A 7,991-nucleotide genomic window follows, 5' to 3' on the forward strand; every position below is an offset into this window, starting at 1 on the left:
AAATTAAGGAGGAGGCAAGGCAATCGATAAAGATGGGGTACTCGGATGATGCTTCACCTAGGATAATTGCTTCAAGTGCAAGAACTCTCTATTATGCTTCCGAATCAATGCAATGGTGAGTCGTGGAAATCCTTACATACATAGTTCGAAATCTAAGGTCAACTATGCCTAACTCTATACATGTCCCGGAGGAGAAATTGAACAATCTCAACACCTCGTACTCGCATAGAGTTGCAATGAGCTCTAGGGATTCCAAGTGATAAATCTCTTCCTAGATTTAGACCTAACCCTTTGGTCCAGGCGGAAGGTCCCTAGCCACAATTAAGCCCTAGATACTATGATCACCTCAATGCTTCACTCCATTGCACGCGCAACTAGGCCCCAGCTGAGGTTCATCCCATAGACCATTCACTCTATTATGGCCGCAAAGAATTCGAGGAACAGAGGTGGAATCTATCACGTCGGAGGGGAAAGGGGACGCTCCTGTACCTCTCGACTCACCCTCTCAACCCTCTCCAACCTAGCTTTGTCTAACGCTCGTAGTGTGTCACTCACTCACAAGGTTACCAACAAGAACTCTCAACCCTAGTGTCACTCTAGGGGAAATGTTCATACAATCAAGCATTCGAGGTTGGAACTCATAATAAACATCAATTTATTGAAAGCATAATAAAGAAGTTCAAAGAAACGAATACATCCTAGGGTTCACAATCACCCAAGTACCCACTAGGGGGTTTAGCTCTCCATGGAGCTAAGTACAATCAAAGAAATAGAATGTAAAAGCAATGAATCCATAAAGAAACCCCCTCGATAGTCGTGTTGATGGTCTTGTGGAAAGTCCTCTACTCGTCGTCCAAGGATTCCTTCATCCGGTATAGGATACGCCGCGATCGAAGCTCCCCTGCCAACCTTCTTCCTAATGGAATCACGATGTTGGAGCCATAGAACCTCTCCAAAACCTTGGCCAATAGCCTTCGAAACCCTAGCCGAAGCCCTCTCGCAAGTTGTGGAAAAGATGGAGAAAAGAATACCAAAATCGGGGCTGAACCGGCTTTAAATAGGGCTAGAATCGGGCAACTCCACTAGCGTGGATGGTACATACGCCTGTGTGGAATTTCCACATGGGCGTGGATAATTTCCACACGCCCGTATGGATTCTCTGTTTCTCTGATTTCTCGGTCGGCTGTGAACAATGCTACTACAGTAATTGCTACATTTTTGCTGCATTGCTCTGCTACAGTCTTCAACCTGAATAACTTTCCAATTCCATACTTTCATCGGGGTAACGCAAATGAGCACACGTTCACGTCATTGATCACTTGCTTCTTCAATGATATATATGTTGGTGGGGTTCTTGTTCTTTTATGCATAAGATGGAATGCTCGAGTGTGACTGTCATTGTGCCCCTCCAAATGGATGTACTCACTCGAATGCGAGGAGGTTGGCACACACTCTAGCATCTCACACCTGTCCTATGTCTTCGCGTTTTAACCTTAGCAAGATCTCCTCCAAAATAGGTGCATTATGATCCACATTGGCCTATTTCTTTTATACTTAGCCTTACAGCCCTACCTGCGTAAAAGTAACATAAAAACACACATATTAATGTAAAAACCTGAGAAAAGTAATGCTCAACATAAGGAATGAACGCTTGACATTCATATCGTACAAGCACTTATCATTAACCCAAGGTATACTCCTCAAAGTTTTGAAGTAAAAGAGACTTATTTATCTACCAAAAGTAATGAAATTTTGAAGAGATGGTAGTAGCTTCACACATCTTCTAAGGTAGCCCTTTCCAAAGTGGTCGCTAAGATGGCTTTCACACTTCCGAGGTGGTACCTCTTTGTACAGGGGTGCAAGCTTTCACTCATCCCATGAGATAGCTCTTTCTCACATTGGGGCATAACTAGTATCTAACTTATGAGAGTAGCTTCATACTTCATAGGTGGTAGCTCTTTCCACCCAACAAGCATAACTAAACAATAAACCTTTTTTTTTAAAATTAACAAAAGAAACAACTATAACTAGTCCCTTTAACGTCAAACTTGAGTTTCCAAACAAGTTTAAAGAGTGAGTAGTTCAACAAGTGTGAATCGGGCAAAAATTTCTAAACATTCAAGTAAAAACTATTGCATGAGAACATTCAATATTAAAAACTCTCCTAAACTCAAGAATAAAATCATTACAACTAAGGTGAACTGCCACTGGCTATGTGAGCATGTATAACAATCAAACTAATATAAAAGATATGTGCACTATGAAACTCCCCCCACAATGAAGTTGTACATTGTCCCCAATGTACCATGCAAGCATAATAGAAAATAAAGCAATCAAGTATAGATGTGAGAGTGGCAATTGAAACAATACTCCCCTGACTTTGAGTGTTGCGTTTGATGGAGATAAATCCTTGGGTGTAAAGTTCCAACGGGTTATGAAGCATACACGGCCCACATTGGCCGTGTCCATGACTAGTTCTCAATTCCCATACTAACAAGACCATCTGCACACATATAGGAGCGGTTCAATAAACTACAATAAAACTAGAACAACTCGTGAGACAAAACAATGAAAAATAAAAGACATACTCAGAAGGAAAATCCTTTCTGAATATTGCAAGTTTAACAACAAAACAAAATAAAGTAAATAAATAAATAAAAATGATGAATCAAGCGTCGGTGTCATGCTCGGGCTCTGCTCCTACTGTTGGTGCTAGATCAACGGGTGCTGGTGAAGGTGAAGGTGGTGATAGTGATGCTGGAGTGACTGGAGGTCTGCCAATCAATAGCTGTCGTAACATGTCAAGATAGGCCACCATCTCGGTATACTGTGCTGACTGTATCGACCGAATCTCGATGATCTCAAGCCACAATACACTTATGGTGCTCTTGAGCCTCTCAATACAATCATAGGCTCGGGAAAGGGTAATCGTGCACCTAGAAATCTCGGTCACCCTCGGTGAGAAATCCTCCGCTGTATCCCTTCTGCCCTCTGTGCTCTTAGTGGGGGATGTAACCAAAATATAAGTTCCAGGCCCATATCTGTACACTTCTCCCATTATCCTGGGAGTATCAAGTCCAAGTGAAGAAGGAATGACTGTCTTTTCGGCATCCCGAATAGCATCTCCTAGGCTCATCCACAGAATAAGTCTAGTGATGTAGGGGCAAGCAAATAATACTCCTACTCTCCCATTTTGGCCCTGGTATCGCAGATATCCTACCACAACATGCCCAGATGAATCGGCATGGTCCAAACCATGGAATACAAATAAAGTAACCCCAACCGACTTAAAACACTTCTGTTGTCGCCCCAGCCATCCACAGATCTGCTAAGGACGGTGAACAAGTACCTGTAGCTCAGCAGGGACAAACAGGTGGCCTTCGACACTCCCGGTTCATGCTACCCATGTTCGCACAAAGCTTGGTAAGCTTGCTGTGGGGTTAAGGTGCTAGGGTAGTCTATTAGCAAGTGTCCATACTCCTCAAAATCTATATATGCCTCGTCATACAAGCCCATTCGAACAGAAAACTCAGTGATACTCATGGCAAAATGACGTTTGAATGCTCTAAACTGTATGAAGTCAATGAGGCTAAATCTCCCATACTGCTATTCCAACTCAAAAGATGGCAGTACCTCCAGTGTCAGTTGCAGGAAAATTGGCTCTAGTATCGATAATAATCTCCTCAAGCTTCCTATGGCTATTAGCGCATCAGTCTCCCTGGCCAACTCATCACCTTGCTAGACCTCACTTAGCACACCTAGGTCCACGAACCGGGATTGTCCAAACCTAAGTCCCGATAGCCATTCGAATAGAGCCTGATACTCAGGATTCGAGAATTCAATATATGCCAACTCAAGTGAAGTCTCTCTAGTATGTTTACCACTTTCCTTTTCGAGCGTGGTGCCATACCTGTAATGAATGATGAAGAAAACGATCAAAGAAGCTCAAAAAACCATACTGCAGAATTCCAAACGGGCCTATCGGAAATTACACACACCTGTGTGGATCTATGGGGCGTGAAATCCGCATGGTTGCACGTCAATTCTGCAAAAATACAACCTTAAATTACGGTTAAACGCTTTCTAAACATGCATAAAACATTATAGAGTAAAAGTCGTTGCAATTCAAGACTTTTAATCCACTAAAACAAGGATTGGCGAATGAGATAGAGATAAAAAGATTTACCGATGAAATGAGTATGAAAACTTCGAATTCAACGTAGAAGTTGACTGGGAATCCCTCTAAAATAGAGGTGAGAGGTTGGGAAATTGATCAAGAATTGTTTTTCGAGTGATTGGAGGTGACTGAGAAGAAAAGTAAAGAAGATTGTAAAGAAAAACTCATGTCTCTTGGAATTCTGCGCATCCACAGGGGCGTGCAGAAATTACCCACGCCCGTGCACCTCCGCCAGAGAGACTCATAGGGGCAAACGCACGCCCCTGTGCGCTCTCGGGAAAACACTAAACCTCTTTGAACACAACCGCACGGGCATGTGGGAAATGCCTACGCCTGTGCACTTGACCCACAGGGGTAGATGCATGCCCCTGTAGCTTCTCTTTCCAACCGAGAAGAATCACTAAGTATTTTGCACGCCCGTGCAAAAATTCCACACGGGTGTGGACAGTCACAGGTCTAACTCACAGGGTGATCGCACACCCCTATTTTTTTTCAGAAAGGAGGAGAGCTCTGCTGCAGAGATCCACATGGGCATGCGGAAATTACCCACGCCCGTGCGTTTATCACTAGATCGACCATAGGGGTGAGTCCACTCCCCTGTGTGCTCTCGGTAAAATTTGCTAAGTCTCTACTAGAAGACGTACACCCGTGCGACCATGGGCGTGCGAAACTCACAAGGTCATTCACAGTGGCAAGTCCACACTCCTGTTCCATCTCTAGATGAGCTCGAAGTGTAGACCCATGGGTATGTGGAAAATACGGACGCCCGTGTGTTTTTCTCTGGATGCCATAGAAAACTCTGCAGACTCTGCAAAAAATTCCTAAACATGTATACACACTCAGAGCCTGCCCTATTATGCAAAATACACCAGCTAAAACATGAAAAATTGACTTAAACGAACAAATCTTTGACATATACATTAACGCGCACGATTGCACCAAAAAGCCACGAGAAAATCATAGCAATGCATTAAAATATATAGGCACCAACACTCAAAGTCTTATTCATGAACTGCTAAACTAAAAAAAATGAAGAAAATAGTAAACACTTGAGTTGTCTTCTAAGAAGTGCTTGTTTCATGTCCCTAAGGTTGATGTACTTTATCTTACCTCATGGGGGTTCATAGATGAAGGTTGCCCTCTTACCCATAGCTTGAAAGCATGAAGAGCAAAGTCTCTTAAAGTTAGAGAGAGAGTTATCGGGCTTGGTACCACCTATCAATGATTCATCCAACTTGTTCAGTTCTCGCACATCCCCAACAGCCTGGGCCATTTATGGTGGGGTCTCCTCACCCTCTTCATCTTCCGAAGCACCTTCTTCATGATTCCCAGAGTAGATGGTACTTCTTCCGTTGAACCAAGCATCATTACTTCCTCGTCGTCCACCTCTTGCTCGGACAAACCCTCGTACGGGTCTGGATTGAACATTTCCTGCATATATTCATCAACAATCTCATCAGTATTGTCAAGAAAGTAAAGAGTATCATCAAAGTCAACAGATTGTATCATGGCTTCGGCGAGGCGATATGTGAGCTTATTATCTCCAATCCTCAGTGTCAAGTCCCCGCCGTCCATGTAGATTAATGCCTTGGAAGTGCGCAAGAATGACCTCCCAAGTATCAAAGGTACATCTGTATCCTCATCGACGTCCAACACTACAAAGTCTACATGAAAAATGTACTAGTCCACCTTGACAAGCACATCTTCAATGATGCCCCTCAGATGTCTCACCGTTCGGTCCGCCAATTGCAATGTCATTTGAGTAGGCGTAGGTTCTCCCAAGCCTAGCTTCTGAAAGAAAGTATATGGCATGACGTTGATACTGGGCCTTGAGTAGGCCAATGCCATTTCTTTACCCAAATTGCCAATGTTGCATGGGATAATGAAGCTTCTGGGTCTTTCTTCTTGTTCGGCATATTCTTTTGCATGACCACCGAGAAAGAAGCATCTAGAATCATAGAGGCACTGTCCTCCAATTTCTTTTTTTTGGTCAACAAGTCTTTTAAGAACTTTGCATACTTAGGCATATGGGATAATGCCTCAACAAAAGGAATGTTGATGTGAAGTTGCTTGAACAAACTCAGGAACTTCTTGTATTATTCATCTGCTTGGTTATTCTTCAATCTAAAGGGATAAAGGATTCTTGGCTTGAAAGGTGGGGGTGCTACCTCCTTCTCTTTGCTTGCTTCCTCCCCAAACTCTATGACCTCGGGTGCTTCTACATTGGATTGGTCTCCTTCAACCTTGCGACCACTTCTCAAATTAATCGCCTTCACATCTTCTCTAGGATTGGTCTCAGTATTACTTGGCAAGCTTTCTTTTGGTCTCTCGATAGAGACTTCGCAATTTACCCTACTTGATTCTCAAGATTGTGTAAATAAGCGGTGTGGTTGCGAAGTGTAGCCTCAACTGATTGAAACCTTGTATCTGATGATTGCACAAATCTAGTAAAGGCCTTCTCAAAATCGGTCATTCGGGTTTCCAAGCCTGAAACTTAGTTCTCTATGTTTGTGGCTTGTTGTTTTTGTAAACCCGTTGGTACCATGGCCTTTTGTGGTCCTTGGTTGCTCCATGAGAAATTGGGATGATTCATCTAACCCGGATTGTACGTGTTGCTATATGGATTCCCTTGGTTCCTCATTACATTAACCCACGAAATTGAGTTTCTCCACTGAAGATGCATCACCAATAGAGATCGGGTAATCGAAGGGAGCATGTCCTCCACCGCATCCGGTGCAAGTAGTCACGGCTGCCATTCTATTAGAAGTTAGAATGTCTAACTTCTTACTCAACTATTCCACTTGAGCTACCAATGAAGTTACTGCATCAATTTCATGAAGCCTAGCCGCCTTTTTCCTTTCCTACACATTCCATTGATAACTGTTAATGGCCATGTCTTCTACAAACTGTCGGGCTTCTTCCGGGGTTTTACTCCCCATTCTACCTCCTACTGAGGCATCTAGCAATTACCTTGTACTCGGATTTAACCCATTATAAAAAGTCTGAATAATCATCCATTCAGGAAATCCATGCTGTGGGCACCTCCGCAAAAGATCCTTGAAGCATTCCCATGTCTCAAACAAAGAGTCGAACTCCATTTGCACAAATGATGATATCTCATTGCGAAGCTTGGCCGACTTCCCCTGAGGAAAGTATTTAGCAAGAAAAGCTTCGACCATCTCATTCAAAGTCATGATGGAGGCCTTGGGCAAAGAATATAGCCACTGCTTGGCACTTCCCTTGAGAGAGAATGGGAAAGCTCTTATCCTATACACCATTAATCTTCAGCATATCACAAACTTAAAAGAAGTTCTCTATATGGTTGTTTGGATCCTCATCGGCTAAACCATTGAACTGCGCTGATTGCTGAATCATTTGGATGAATGCTGGCTTCAGCTCGAAGTTCGGAGCTATAATCGGGGGTCGCACAATACTCGATTGTGTGCCCAAAACTGAGAGACTAGTATAATCAGAAAGTGTCCTCTGTTACTCATTTTATTCTGACATATTATCTGACCCTTCAACCTCTATTTCACTTCATTAGACGGTTCTTGCACAAGTTCTTTTCCCCTTCTTCTAAGTGTACGTTCAAGTTCAGGATCTCCTTCAATCAATATCAAAGGGTTCCCTCGGGTCATAACCTGGAGCTACACACCAAAGAAAGAAAACAAATCATAACGATGATAGAAAAAGGAGATGTGACATAGAATGAATGAATGAATAGCTAAGAAAACAAAGTGCAAAGTATTTCTAAACGCCTATTCTCCGATAACAGCGCCAAACACTTAACAACGCCCCTTACGTGTGTCCCACA

General features: G+C 43.0%; 1 non-coding gene across 1 annotated transcript; it reads left to right on the forward strand.

Moving 5' to 3' along the window:
• Positions 1-7,201: 7,201 nt before the first annotated feature.
• LOC120262647 lies at positions 7,202-7,308 on the forward strand. The gene has a single exon (XR_005536908.1). It is a non-coding gene; the product is annotated as a small nucleolar RNA R71 (small nucleolar RNA).
• Positions 7,309-7,991: the final 683 nt, after the last annotated feature.

The sequence above is a fragment of the Dioscorea cayenensis genome, chromosome 5 (genome assembly GCF_009730915.1).
Source record: "Dioscorea cayenensis subsp. rotundata cultivar TDr96_F1 chromosome 5, TDr96_F1_v2_PseudoChromosome.rev07_lg8_w22 25.fasta, whole genome shotgun sequence".
Taxonomy (NCBI): Eukaryota; Viridiplantae; Streptophyta; class Magnoliopsida; order Dioscoreales; family Dioscoreaceae; genus Dioscorea; species Dioscorea cayenensis.